Source organism: Schistocerca cancellata, chromosome 1, assembly GCF_023864275.1.
Source record: "Schistocerca cancellata isolate TAMUIC-IGC-003103 chromosome 1, iqSchCanc2.1, whole genome shotgun sequence".
Classification (NCBI taxonomy): domain Eukaryota; kingdom Metazoa; phylum Arthropoda; class Insecta; order Orthoptera; family Acrididae; genus Schistocerca; species Schistocerca cancellata.
The window spans coordinates 188,701,445-188,714,991 of record NC_064626.1 but is presented as its reverse complement, the minus strand read 5'-3'; the positions used below and the strand labels follow the sequence as shown (position 1 = coordinate 188,714,991).

The following is a 13,547-nucleotide window of genomic DNA, read 5'->3' as shown; positions in this document are numbered from 1 at the left end:
TTCTCCAAACACGCACCAGCAGAATGGCCAACCTGTACCATTCTGACTTAGCCCAAGACAGGTAGAATCTTCCAGCCTGTTGCCTAAAATCTTTCTTTACCTAAACACGCAACCGTGGTCTCAATACTGATTCGCACAAAAAGAAACCATATGACATTTTTGGCTATGATGTCCCACGGCGTAGTTTCAGTAGCCTGTCAGAAATGCTCTTCTTCCACGGCCTGCATTGGCCCTTTTCCTTGCAGATATGTGAGAGTCGTGTCGTATATGTATTTGTACGGTGTAAGTGAGTGTAACGGATGCGTTTACAATGTGATGTTATGTATTTATTGCGTCATGATGAAACAACGGAGAGGATGAAACCTGGAGCCAGCACATAGCCTAATTCAAGAGGGCAGGCCAAGGTTAAACCTTAACAACCACGGTGCGCTCCTGGTGCGGTCTCAAAGACCGCTAGCGTTCATTGTGCTGCTACTGCTAGTGCATAGGGATGGGGTAGGAGATTTCCCGAATCTGCACTGATTCCCTTCGACAACAGCGATTTTGATGTGACGTCAACCAACACTACTACTGCTTCTCTCGTGCTAGCAGTCTCTGAGACTGCCTATAGGACTTGACGTTGTAGATCCAGTACACAAGTCTTCATCTACTGTTCATGTTACGGACTCTGACTTTGAAGATACTGTTTTACAATGGTTTGTGGACAGTTTAGGAAGTGATATTGGGTTAGACTGTGACAACGAAATTGAAAACGAACATTATTCAGAATAGCAACGGTGAGAAAGTGAAGACGAATTTGTTTTGCCACCGGTGAAATCCTTAAATGAAACAAGTGGTCAAAGTGATGAAGGCAGAATTGTGGAATTAGCTAAAGCTTCTGCTAGAGATATAGTTGCTGTTGTTGTTGTTGTTGTTGTTGTTGTTGTTGTTGTAGTCTTCTGTCCAGAGACTCATTTGATGCAGCTCTCCATGCTACTCTATCCTGTGCAAGCTTCTTAGCTGTTGTTGTAGTCTTCTGTCCAGAGACTGATTTGGTGCAGCTCTCCATGCTACTCTATCCTGTGAAAGCTTCTTCATCTCAAAGTAACTACTGAAACCTACATCTTTGAAACAGATATTGCTGGTCGTCGAAGCCTTTTGCAATGATAGACAATGACATTATTTTTCCGCATGTTGTCCTTCATAATTGCTAAAAGACAATACTGAGGTGAGCCGCTTTAATATTTTGAAGAATCTTTCAATCTCTGTTGGTGACACCACAGATAAAAAAACGAGTTAACAGCTATCACATAGCCCGTGAACTTGTTGTATCCATTCACCGTGTTTTGGGTGTAGCGGAACCAAGATTACAATTCTTTGTTGAACGATTGGAAAACGCAAAACATGTTCCACCTGTGAGCCGAAAAAGTAGAGGTATACATATTTGTAATTGTTGCAAGAAACCAATCTAGCTTGATTTCTGTACAAAAATTTCCAGCGAGTGCAAAGGAAACTTCTGAGAAGAAAACTAAAAACCTCAAAATTCCTAATGAAGGTTCCATTTTTTCCCAAATGTTTTATGCGAGTATTCTCATGTTTTTCTTATCACATATATAATAAACAATAAAAATATAGCAAAAGGTAAAATTTATAGGTATTGGAGTTTTCGTAGCATTATGATGTAATACTGTGTTCGTTTGTGCAGTTTTTTTTGTTTAAATGCGTTTTTTCGTAAAAATAAACTTTAAAAGTTATTTCAATATATTTTTGTGTGTTTTTAATGGAACCTTTTACATACAAAACTGAAACTGTAGCTATTGAAACATACCGGTCAGTCAGGCCGCACCTGCGTCAAAGTGTGACAAAAAGGGTTCACGTCCTCAAACGTCTGGATGCTCACCATCAACCGTGCCGCACGGTCCACTTCATGAAACACAGCTGAGATGTTTGGATTTTAATCCAGGACATTGACGAAAGCTGGTGACCAGAAGCTTTACGCCATTACCCCTCTCCCCCTTTCCGGCAACACAATGGCAGTGAAAAACTCGTTCGCCACTAGGATTCGAAACGGATTACTTCCGAGTCGAGCACCACCGCACTGGAGTGCGTTAGCAGCCTCGGCTACGAAGGCGAACATTGGAACGAACCTGAGTGTCAACGTGGTCTAAATACAAAATTTGTACAGTCCGCTTCCTAATCGAACCAGACTGGTAATGAGATGGTGCTTACCCCTCACCACCGATTTGACCGAAAATGAAAGTGAGAGAAGTGGGAGCTCCAGATGGCGAAGAGCTTAGAAAAAATAGCATTTTTGACGCGTGCCGAGCGAGGGATGAGCCATTTACACTGATCAGCCGGAACATTACGACCACCTACCTAATAGCCGGGATGTCCGTTTCTGGCACGGATAACAGCGGCGACACGTCGTGACATGAAAGCATTGAGGTCCTGGTAGGTCGCTGGATGGATCTGGCACCACATCTGCATACACAAGTCACCTAAAACTAAATTAAGCTCCGTCCGAACAGGCCATGAAGGTCCAACGGTACCGACCAGCCGCCGTGTCATCCTCAGATCACAGGCATCACTGAATGCGGATATGCAGGGGCATGTGGCCAGCACACCGCTCTCCCGGCCGTTGTGACCCGAGCCGCTACCTCTCAATCAAGTAGCCTCTCAGTTTGCCTCACAAGGGCTGAGTGCAACCCGCTTGCCAACAGCGCTGGACAGACCAGATGGTCACCCATCCAAGTGCTAGCCCAGCCTGACAGTGTTTAACTGCGGTGATCTGACGGGAACCGTTGTTACCACTGCGGGAAGACCGTTGGCACACAAGTCACCTAATTCCGGTAAATTACGGGGAAGGGGCCCATGAGCTCTGACGCCACGTTTCAATCACTTCCCAGGTGTGTTCAGTCGGGTTCAGATCTGGCGAGTCGGAGGGCCAGCACATCAACTAGAACTGCCACGGCGTTCCTCAAACCACTCCATCAGACTCCTAGCCTTACTGAAAAATGTCACTGCCGTCGGGGCGTACGTGGTCTGCAAACAATTTACGACGCTCCTTGGCCGTCATTGTGCGTTGCACAAGCTGCACTGGACCCATGAATACCCACGTGAATGTTCCCCAGACTATAAACGATCCGCCGCCAGCTTCTCTGCCCCGCAGTACATATGCCAAGAAGCTGTTCCCCTGGAAGGTGACGGATTCGTGCCTTCCCGTCGGCATGATGAATAAGGTATCGGGATCCATCACACCAGGCAACGCTCTGACGCTGCGACAACTTCCAGTGCCGATGATCACATGCCCGTGTCGTGCCGATGTCGTGGTGTTAACGTTGGTACATGCACGGGTCGTCGGCTGCAGAGGTCCATCTTTAGGAGTGGTCGGTGCACTGTGTCCAGACACCCTTATACTCTTCCCAGCATTAAAGTGTGATGTTAGTTCCGCCATGCCTATACTGTTTTACCACTCTACCAGCTTACGATGTCCGACATCTGTAATGAGAGGTGACCGCCTAACCCTACAACGTGCGGACGTGATTCCACAGTGTGTTGAAGACACCCACAACAGCACTCTTCGAACACACGACAAGTCGTGCAGTTTCCTAAAAGCTCGTGCAGAGCCTCCGAACCGCCAAACTCTGCCCTCGGTCAAAGCCAGATAAATTGCGCGCCACCATTCTACACACGGACAGTACGCTGCCAGATACTACGTGCACCATGCGTGCGTCTGACCAGGACACATTCCTCGCCAGATGACGCTGCTATCGCTTCGGCTGGTTCGTATCGATAGTAAATTGGTGGTCATAATGTTGCGGCTGCTCACTGTATGTCAGGCTTCGATAATCGAAATGTCGTGGGGTCCTGTTCGCGTCCCGCAACATTTTTCAATTTTTACATTAATTACACTGCAGATAAACCGAAATAATGCTCAGTGTGTTGAGTTTATTAATATCTTTATAAAAGCAAGAAAATGAAATGGAATGTTAAAGTTGAGATCGCAACGAAATTCCCAGGGAAGAATTGTAAGACGTACGCGGGAGCTTCGTATACTTACTCTGTACCTACATGTTTAGTTTGACGTTGATACTACAGGGCTATTACAAATGATTGAAGCGATTTCATAAATTCACTGTAGCTCCATTCATTGACATATGGTCACGACACACTACAGATACGTAGAAAAACTCATAAAGTTTTGTTCGGCTGAAGCCGCACTTCAGGTTTCTGCCGCCAGAGCGCTCGAGAGCACAGTGAGACAAAATGGCGACAGGAGCCGAGAAAGCGTATGTCGTGCTTGAAATGCACTCACATCAGTCAGTCATAACAGTGCAACGACATTTCAGGACGAAGTTCAACAAAGATCCACCAACTGCTAACTCCATTCGGCGATGGTATGCGCAGTTTAAAGCTTCTGGATGCCTCTGTAAGGGGAAATCAACGGGTCGGCCTGCAGTGAGCGAAGAAACGGTTGAACGCGTGCGAGCAAGTTTCACGCGTAGCCCGGGGAAGTCGACGAATAAAGCAAGCAGGGAGCTAAACGTACCACAGCCGACGGTTTGGAAAATCTTACGGAAAAGGCTAAAGCAGAAGCCTTACCGTTTACAATTGCTACAAGCCCTGACACCCGAAGACGAAGTCAAACGCTTTGAATTTTCGGCGCGGTTGCAACAGCTAATGGAAGAGGATGCGTTCAGTGCGAAACTTGTTTTCAGTGACGAAGTGATGGGGTTATATGAAAGATTCAGTGTTTAAACCTCCTCTACCAAGAAACGTGCCAGGACTGCGATCTCGCATCAACGATGCTTTCGAACTCATTGATGGGGACATGCTGCGCCGAGTGTGGGAGGAACTTGATTATCGGCTTGATGTCTGCCGAATCACTAAAGGGGCACATACCGAACATTTGTGAATGCCTAAAAAAACTTTTTGAGTTTTTGTACGTGTGTGCAAAGCATTGTGAAAATATCTCAAATAATAAAGTTATTGTAGAGCTGTGAAATCGCTTCAATCATTTGTAATAACCCTGTACATCACAATATTTTATGATCTGATGATGGCAGTTGCCGAAACTGGAAACATTGAAGTGTGAAAGATTGGTGATCAAGACGGGCCTGTAAAATAAAGTGCCAAATATGATCACTGACTCATTATCAGACTTTATATTTTCAGTTGATAAATTCGTATACAAAATGAGATGTTTTAAATATTATACAGTTGACGATTTACGTGTACTTGGGTGACAGTCGTCGTAAAGCAGGGGCAACAATACCTTTATCGGCGTCTTTCACACATTATAAACGCCTCGTTTTTATAATTACATGATTGCTTTAAAATGTGTATAGAAAAAGAAAGTAGTTTATATTCATAAAAGGTTCCCTGTTATCGCACAATTTGGCAGCAAATCACGCTTAATGCATCATTTCACCTGATGTTCACCAAGTTACCAGGTGATGTAGAACCCAATGCAACATATTTTAAAGCAGTCTTACTGGGATGCGATTTCTTTTTATGTCTGTATGTTATAAGAGCAGCTTTGAAGATCTTTGGTCATTTTATTTACCTGATGAGAAAGACAGATACTGGTGGAGTGCATTTGATGGAAATCCTATCTTAGAAATTTATTTTGAATTACAAATTTTCATTTACCTTTTTTTCTTATGCTTTTTATGTAAACGCTATAAATACAATATATTGAATATTATTTCGGTTTATTTGCAGCATAAGTAAAGTAAAAACTGAAAATAAAACTTGTTTCTTGACAGGAACCCGACCAGACGACTCTGAGATTACCGTTCAGCATTCTTTCCGCTGCACCAACCGCTCCCTTGAAATTGTGGTAACGTAAATTGCCACGAAAATGTTGTTTCTTTTTTTTTCCAAACGCTTGACCATCTGGAGCTCCAACTTGTGTGACTTTCACTTCTGACCAAGCCCTGGAAAGACCATACTAGACGCTCTCCCCTTACGAGAGCGATTCCATTCCTTTATTTTCAATTGTTAACTCACTGTCTATTACATTCCAATTTTAGAGTTACAGAAAAAAGTGTTGAATACAATCGTTTGAAACAGGATTCTATCTCTTGTATTACCATCTTCAAAAGCTGGACTGTCCTGCATAGTTTACTGATAGTTGTCGGTAGAGTACATGTGTTGTTTCTGTTACAGTTTTTCTGGACAGAGTTGGTTTTGTTACAGAAAAAACGTAATTTTACAGTAAAAAACTGTGTTCCCATAGTCATAGTCAAACTTCGCAGGTGAAATAACCTGTTGAACGCCTTGCCAAGAGAAGTTGACCGCCCAACACCGGTCCCCTAAAAACGGATCTCACATAGACGATGCGGAAGGCTGCATATCACTAGTGAAACTGTGAACGGCATGCCTCACAGTCCTCTAAGGGCGGCCACATGGTGGCCATACGTCCGAACATCTCGACGATGGTTCGCCTCGTTGAAGCTTTGCAGACGTCATGTGGCTTCTATCATTCATATGTGGCTGGGACACGGGTGTTACCCCGTCGCACCTATATCGGTTGAAGATTAACACGTCTGGACACTGCGAGAAGGACACAACGGGTGTAACCACATCACATTGGCATGTTACAAGTACACCACTGCACTATCAGACTTGTATCAGAATATGGTTGCGAGAGGCTACCCCCGCCCCACCAGTGTTCCTGTTTTATTCTACCATTTTGATAAATATAGCTTTCTCACAGACTATTTGAAAGCCACCGTCATCCGAATTTAATTTATGAGTTGCCGGGGTCTTCACTTTTACGTGGCGTCAGACCGGTTCGTAATTGGGTGCGTAATTTTCAGTTTTCATTTGCGCACAGACCTCTATTTCTTTCTTTCTTTCTTTCGCTTACGCCATAGTCCCGCAGCGATCGCAGGGTCTGCGCGGTTAGAGCGGATTTGGCAAGGTTAGTGTTAGGGGTGGCCAGATGCCTTTCCTGCCGCCACCCCATACCCCCACGGATGGAATCAGTGTACCCCAGCTGTCTGCATCTAGTGTAAATCGTGAAATAGTGCGAACGTGTGGCAAATGTCTGCGACGCGTGTAACTGAGGCGAAATGTGGGGACCAGCCCGGTATTCACTTAGCGGGATGCGGGAAACCGCCTAAAAACCATATCCAGGCTGGCCGGCACACCGGCCCTCGTCGTTAATCAGCCGGGCGGATTCGATCCGGGGCCGGCGCGCCTACCCGAGTCCCGGAAGCCTCTATTTGTCCATTATATTTTCATTATTGCTCTCTTGTGCATTTTATGTCACTGTTCTACTGGCACTATTGTGCACTAAGTGATCAAAAACATCCGGACACCACCAGAAACATACGTTTTTCATATAAGGGGCATTGTGCTGCCTCCTGCTGCAAGGTACTTCATATAAGCGGCCTCAGTAGTCATGAGACATCGTGAGAGACCAGAATGGGGCGCTCCGCGGAACTCACGGATGTCGGTCGCGGTCAGGTGATTGGGTGTCACTTGTGTCATAAGTCTGTACTCGAGATTTCCACACTACTAAACATCCCTACGTCCACTGTTTCCGATGTGAAAAGTGGAAACGTGAAGGGACACGTACAGCACAAAAGCGTACAGGCCGACCTCGCCTATTGACTGACAGAGACTGCCGACAGTTGAAGACGGTCGTAATGTATCATAAACAGACATCTATCCAGACCACCACACAGGAATTCCAAAATGCTTCAGGATCCATTGCAAGTACTATGACAGTTAGGCGGGAGGTGAGAAAACTTGGATTTCATGGTCGAGCGGCTGCTCATAAGCCACACGTCACGCCGGTAAATGCCAAACGACGCCTCGCTTGGTGTAAGGAGCGTTAACATCAAACTACTGAACAGTGGAAAAACGGTGTGTGGAGGGCTGAATCACGGTACACAATGTGGCGATCCGGTGCCAGGGTGTGGCTGTGGCGAATGCCCAGTGAACGTCATCTGCCAGCGTGTGTAGTGCCAACAGTAAAATTCGGTGCGGTGGTGTTATGGTGTGGTCCTATTCTTCATGGAGGGGACTTGCACCCCTTGTTGTTTTACGCGGCACTATCACAGCACATGCCTACATTGATGTTTTAAGCACCTTCTGGCTTCCCGCTGTTGAAAAGCAATTCGGGGATGGCGATAGCATCTTTCACCACGATCGAGCACCTGTTCATAGTGCACGGTCTGTGGCGGAGTGGTTACACGACAACAAAATCCTTGTAATGGACTGGCCTGCATAGAGCCCTGAGCTGAATCCTATAGAACACCTTTGGGATGTTTTGGAACGCCGTCTTCGTGCCAGGCCTCATCCGACTGACATCGATATCTCTCCTCAGTGCAGCACTCCATTAAGAACGGATTGCCATTCCCCAAGAAACATTCCAGCACCTGATTGAACGTATGCCTGCGAGATTGAAAGCTGTCATCAAGGCTAAGGGTGGGCCAACACCATACTGACTACCAGCATTACCGATGGATGGCGCCACGAACTCGTAAGTGCCGGCCCGGGTGGACGAGCGATTCTAGGCGCTACAGTCTGGAACCGCGCGACCGGGTTCGAATCCTGCCTCGGGCATAGATGTGTGTGATGTCCTTAGGTCAGTTAGGTTTTAGGAGTTCTAAGTTCTAAGGGACTCATGACCTTACAAGTTAAGTCCCGTAGTGCTCAGAGACATTTGCACCATTTGAACTTGTAAGTAATTTTCAGCCAGGTGTCCGGATACTTTTGATCACATAGTGTACGCGCCGTTAGCTGTATGTGTTTCTGATTTTGGGTTTTTCTCTTATATCTCCTCACATTGTAATATGATACAATTTTGTTCTTCAGCTATTGTTGTACTTATTGTATGACGTACGGTGTTTGCCATTTCATGTCTTATCTTTTTACTATTACAGCATCTACATGTTTGTCGTAATGTTGCTGTCTGTAATTCTGCTTCAATGTCATTATCACAGCCTCCGGCTGTCTGGTGTGTGTCTAATTGCGCTTTTATTTTACTTTCAGTGTGTTTGTATGCTAACTTCGTACTTTTGTGCTATTCTGCTTTTTTCGGATTTTGTTTCTTTGGCACTTGATAACCGTTGTTGGCTGTATGGTTATTGTACCCCAAAGCCAAAATAATAAAGAGGGAGAAACAGACTGTAGAAAATTTTCGGCTTATAAGCTTTCGTTCCCCCAATGGGAGTTTACTCACATGCACTTTAAAAAAGCAGATTACCTGAGATCCGCTAACCAGAAAATTCCATTACGAATTTTTCACGCATAAATCAGTTTGTCTTCTCTTTCTATGACGAGAGTCGTAATAAAAAATGTTTTGGACACATCGATGGAAGGTCAATTGGCGGCACATCGTAGATAGAAATGCAATCTCATATGTTCTACGTTAACACATTTCAATGTCGATATCTAGAAACTGAAATTCTAACGGAGTGTTCGGTGGTGGGACACCGTTTATTTTATCATGTTATGTTCTTATTTCACTCTGTTTCATACCTTCTGTTGCAGGCTTCAGAAGGGATAGTTCACAAACCTGATATTCCATTATTTTTCTTTCATGCGAGGGAAACTACTGTAAAACATCTGAGCTATTATTATGTATGGCACGTTATGAAAGCTTTTCCCTGGTGTAGCACCTTTTCCTCTTTTTCTGTACAAACGTAGAGACGGAAATATCTTTTATTGTCATGGGTGACGAGGTCCGAAAATTACCACCTCACTTCGTGAATTTAATGTGAGAGCACTTCGCGCCAAAAATAGCTGTCGCGTTGGTGGCAGCAGCTGACGATATTACCTAAACGAGCTTTCCTCTGCTGCCACCAGATGGAAGCAGCGCCAGAACAGACTGTATCGATCTCGCACATTCGCAGTCTCATCTGGTTGACCGTGTGCCCAGTAGATAGCAGCACATGAAGCGGCAAGTTTCAAATTCAGATTCGTGGAACGAAGAGTGGCTACAACTGATTCGTTTGCTGTATCTGAGATATTTTTGATTTCCATTTGAATGACGTCATATTATAACTGAACAACATGTTCATCTCATACGAAGAGATGCTGTATTTACCTCACTATATAATGGACCAGTCAGGAATGAAACTAACAGGATGGGATCCACCATTGAATCGAAGTTCTCCCTTTTCGCACCTATGAGCCATCCCTGAAAGAGTCGGTAACCGTCGATGTCGTTATTTCACAACTTCTATAGTGTGTCACTTGTAACTACTTATAATTTTGTGATATTAATTCCTAGGTAGTCGAATGGTAGCGTCTGCTTCGGTGAAGCAGCGTAGCTCAGAAAGGAAAACTCGAGTTCCCTGTCTAAGTAGTTAAAAACATAATCATCCCGTTCCACAATTAAAGATCATTAAATGTTTTAAGGAACTGACAAGTATTCACTTCTGTCTACCGTCTGTTTCCATACAACGTATTATTCTATGCCTATAGCACCGTATTAAGTAATTTAATATTATTCTTATTTTGCAGCTGTGAACGTGGCTGTATTCACTACACAGGAAGTTTGAGGAGAAACGCCGTCAGTCACAATTTTTTTTTTTCATGTTTTATTAAATTACACGGGAAGCTGTGGGTCCATCTTCAGGTGCAAATCATCTAATACATAATTTACATTTGCCCTTGAGTGATGTGAATTGCATTTTTCTGCTGTTTTGTATATCTATCCCAAGCTATTTCAGCAATTTTAAAGACTTATTTTAAATTTATTACTTGCATATATCAATTCTTAAAACTCTGATACTACGCGATAAATATAATCTTTGATCACGTCACTTTAAACTACATCTGTGAAGTTTTTTTAAACAGTTGTAAACAAACTCCTTGAGTGACGTGATGTGTGACGACAGTACGAATAAGCCAACGCATACTGACCTCAAAAGGCTGACCGTGCGGCTGATCCCGGCGGAGGTTCGAGTCCTCCCTCAGGCATGGTTGTGTGTGTTTGTCCTTAGGATAATTTAGGTTAAGCAGTGTGTAAGCTTAAGGACTGATGACCTTAGCAGTTAAGGCTCATAAGATGTTTCTCGGTAATAATATGATAAATATGTAAATATGGGTTCTATGTTTCCAGAACGTAGTGAAATTTTTACAGTTTTTCAGAACGAAAGACGGCGTTATATATTTTTCAGAGTTTTCAGAAGATCTGCACCACATTGGTAAACGTGTGGTAAGTGCATTATCAGGCCAAGGCCAGTGACTTAAACATTCCATTGTTCTTTGAATAAGTCAAATGTTCAGTTTACAAAGCAAGATTGTACGCCTGCCTGAAATACAGAAGACGTAAAGAGCAAAACACTAACGGCAATGAATAAACGAATTTTATTACCCTTAAAAGTAACATGGATAGGAGGAAATAAAACATGAGATCGTATAATTGGAGATGGGATCATATTGGAATATATACGCCGGAAGAATACTGGAAAAAAGATTTGAAGCTCATGTTAGTCCCATTAGTTAAGACTTCAACGTATACTGCAAGAATACGATAACAAAATGACATTTGACGCATTTATCGTTTATCTGTGGTAAAATCAACATTACAAAAGTTGACCAGTCCTGATGCTTTTGTGACCTATATGGGTTGGTGCATAGGCTCATATAGTTTTTCCGTGAGTTTAATAAACACAACAAATACACATAACAGAGATCTTAGTCATCAACAGAATATACTCTGTTTCACGATTTACGACAGCGTGCCAACGGTGTGGTAACATTGAAACGTCCCCTTAGAAAAATTAATGAATTACTGTGCTGGTAAACCCCTTACGTTATTTGATTTTCAAACAGCTGAGTAAAACTGAACGTACTCAGACATTTCTCTCTTTACTTATGCTGATCACTAAACTGACACACAATATTTTTAGCGCAACGCAATCTCATTTTCAATAATACCTACAAAAGAATGGCCCTGACTAACAATAACCTATAACTTTCATGAATCACTTACCTCACAAAACTCTTCGTTACTCGAACTACTGCAATACAGCGAGCGCCAATGCTGCCAGCTAAATAAAAGATTCAAACTACTGAAGGCACTAACTACTGATAGGAGTAGTTAGCAAATAAAAGATTTTGATAGAGAACAAACAATGTATTTACCTTAATGGTGTTCAAAAGTCGTAATATATATATATATCAGTTCATGACATCCAGTTTTACAAATTTACTGTCTCTGATGGACACACGTCCAGATCATCCGAACTCAAAACTCCGCCATCTCTCTCCCCACATCCACCACAGCTGGCGTCTCACCTCCAACTGCGCAACGCTACGCGCTGTTCACACCCAACAGCGCAACACTACAATAGTAAATATTCCAACAATGCAAACCAGCCACAGACTGCACAGAGCACAGTCAGTTATTTTCATACTATAAAGACTCCTTTCTTACTAGGCTAATTACTGTTTCGCTCTACAGGGCCTTTATACTGATATGTTTCCCCACACCACCTAGTATTGTCTTTCTATGTGTTTGAGTAACTGTTTGTTCACTGTTGTGGGCAAATACATACAGCGTACACAGGGCGGTGTGTGAAACTGACAGCGATTGCACGCTTCCGCTGTTGTAGAAATCTGCTCCAGATGCTGCAGATACCGTGTTGAGCTGAAAGTGGTAACCAAAGTACGGAGAAATATTCTTCGGGGCTCTGTTGCATAGCAATCAGATTCCTTTCAGTTCTGAGAAATGTCCATTTACTATTGTGGATTTGAATGATCCATGAAGTGACTTCTTTTCCGAAGAAAACATCGAACTATTTCACTAGAACTGAACGCTCCTGTCGGAACTGTTCTCAACTGGTGTTTATTAGTAAATCACAATAGCAGTATATCGCTGGGTGTATAATAAGACGTACCTTCTTGAAATGAACAATATTTTATTGTTATATTAACTCATTTCCTTCCATGTGCACTTATATTTTACGATGTGAATCAAAAACTCGCAATGGCGTCGATTTTTTTCATCACAAGAATGGCTCTCCTCCCCTAAAATTACTCTTAACAAGAACAAAAAAACTCTATATCCTAAGAATAATTATGTGAGCTCTGACCGCCACAGAGTAATAAACAATATCTTTGTCTCTCTCTCGCACTGTCACAGCAAGTTACGCTGCATGATACATCATAATACAGAGCGCTACGTGGCGTTACCAACATAAAAATCTAAACAGCCTACATACAACATTTCGATTCGACGACTGTAGAAATCACGCGGTTTTTAGGCGAAGAACTCATCGAGCCGTATTCGGAGCGCATTTTCATCCGCAGAGGAAGATCCTTCAAGGTTGCACGATAGAAAGCTGAAAATGTGAAAATCTGAGGGTACAAAATCAGGTGAATAAGGTGGGTGTGGAATGACTTCCAAACCGAACTCCTGTACAGTATTTCTTGTCAGTCTGCCAGAATACGGGCTGGCGTTTTCGTGGAGTGGCATCACTTCACGCAGTCTTTCTGGTTGTTGCTCCTGGACTTCGTCTGCAAGACGTTACTGAAAATAAATATTACTGAAATATTACTGAAAATATCAACAGTGGTACTTACATCTCGGGAAGCAA

At 43.3% G+C, this 13,547-nt stretch overlaps 1 protein-coding gene and 1 pseudogene across 1 annotated transcript in view; one reads left to right on the top strand and one right to left on the bottom strand.

Annotated features, from left to right (window-relative positions):
- LOC126162381 (EGFR adapter protein-like) overlaps positions 1–13,547 on the top strand; it is a 1,239,193-nt gene that overhangs the window by 624,766 nt on the left and 600,880 nt on the right. The gene's annotated exons all lie outside the window — the stretch shown is intronic.
- Positions 2,691–2,808, bottom strand: LOC126100579 (5S ribosomal RNA; annotated as a pseudogene).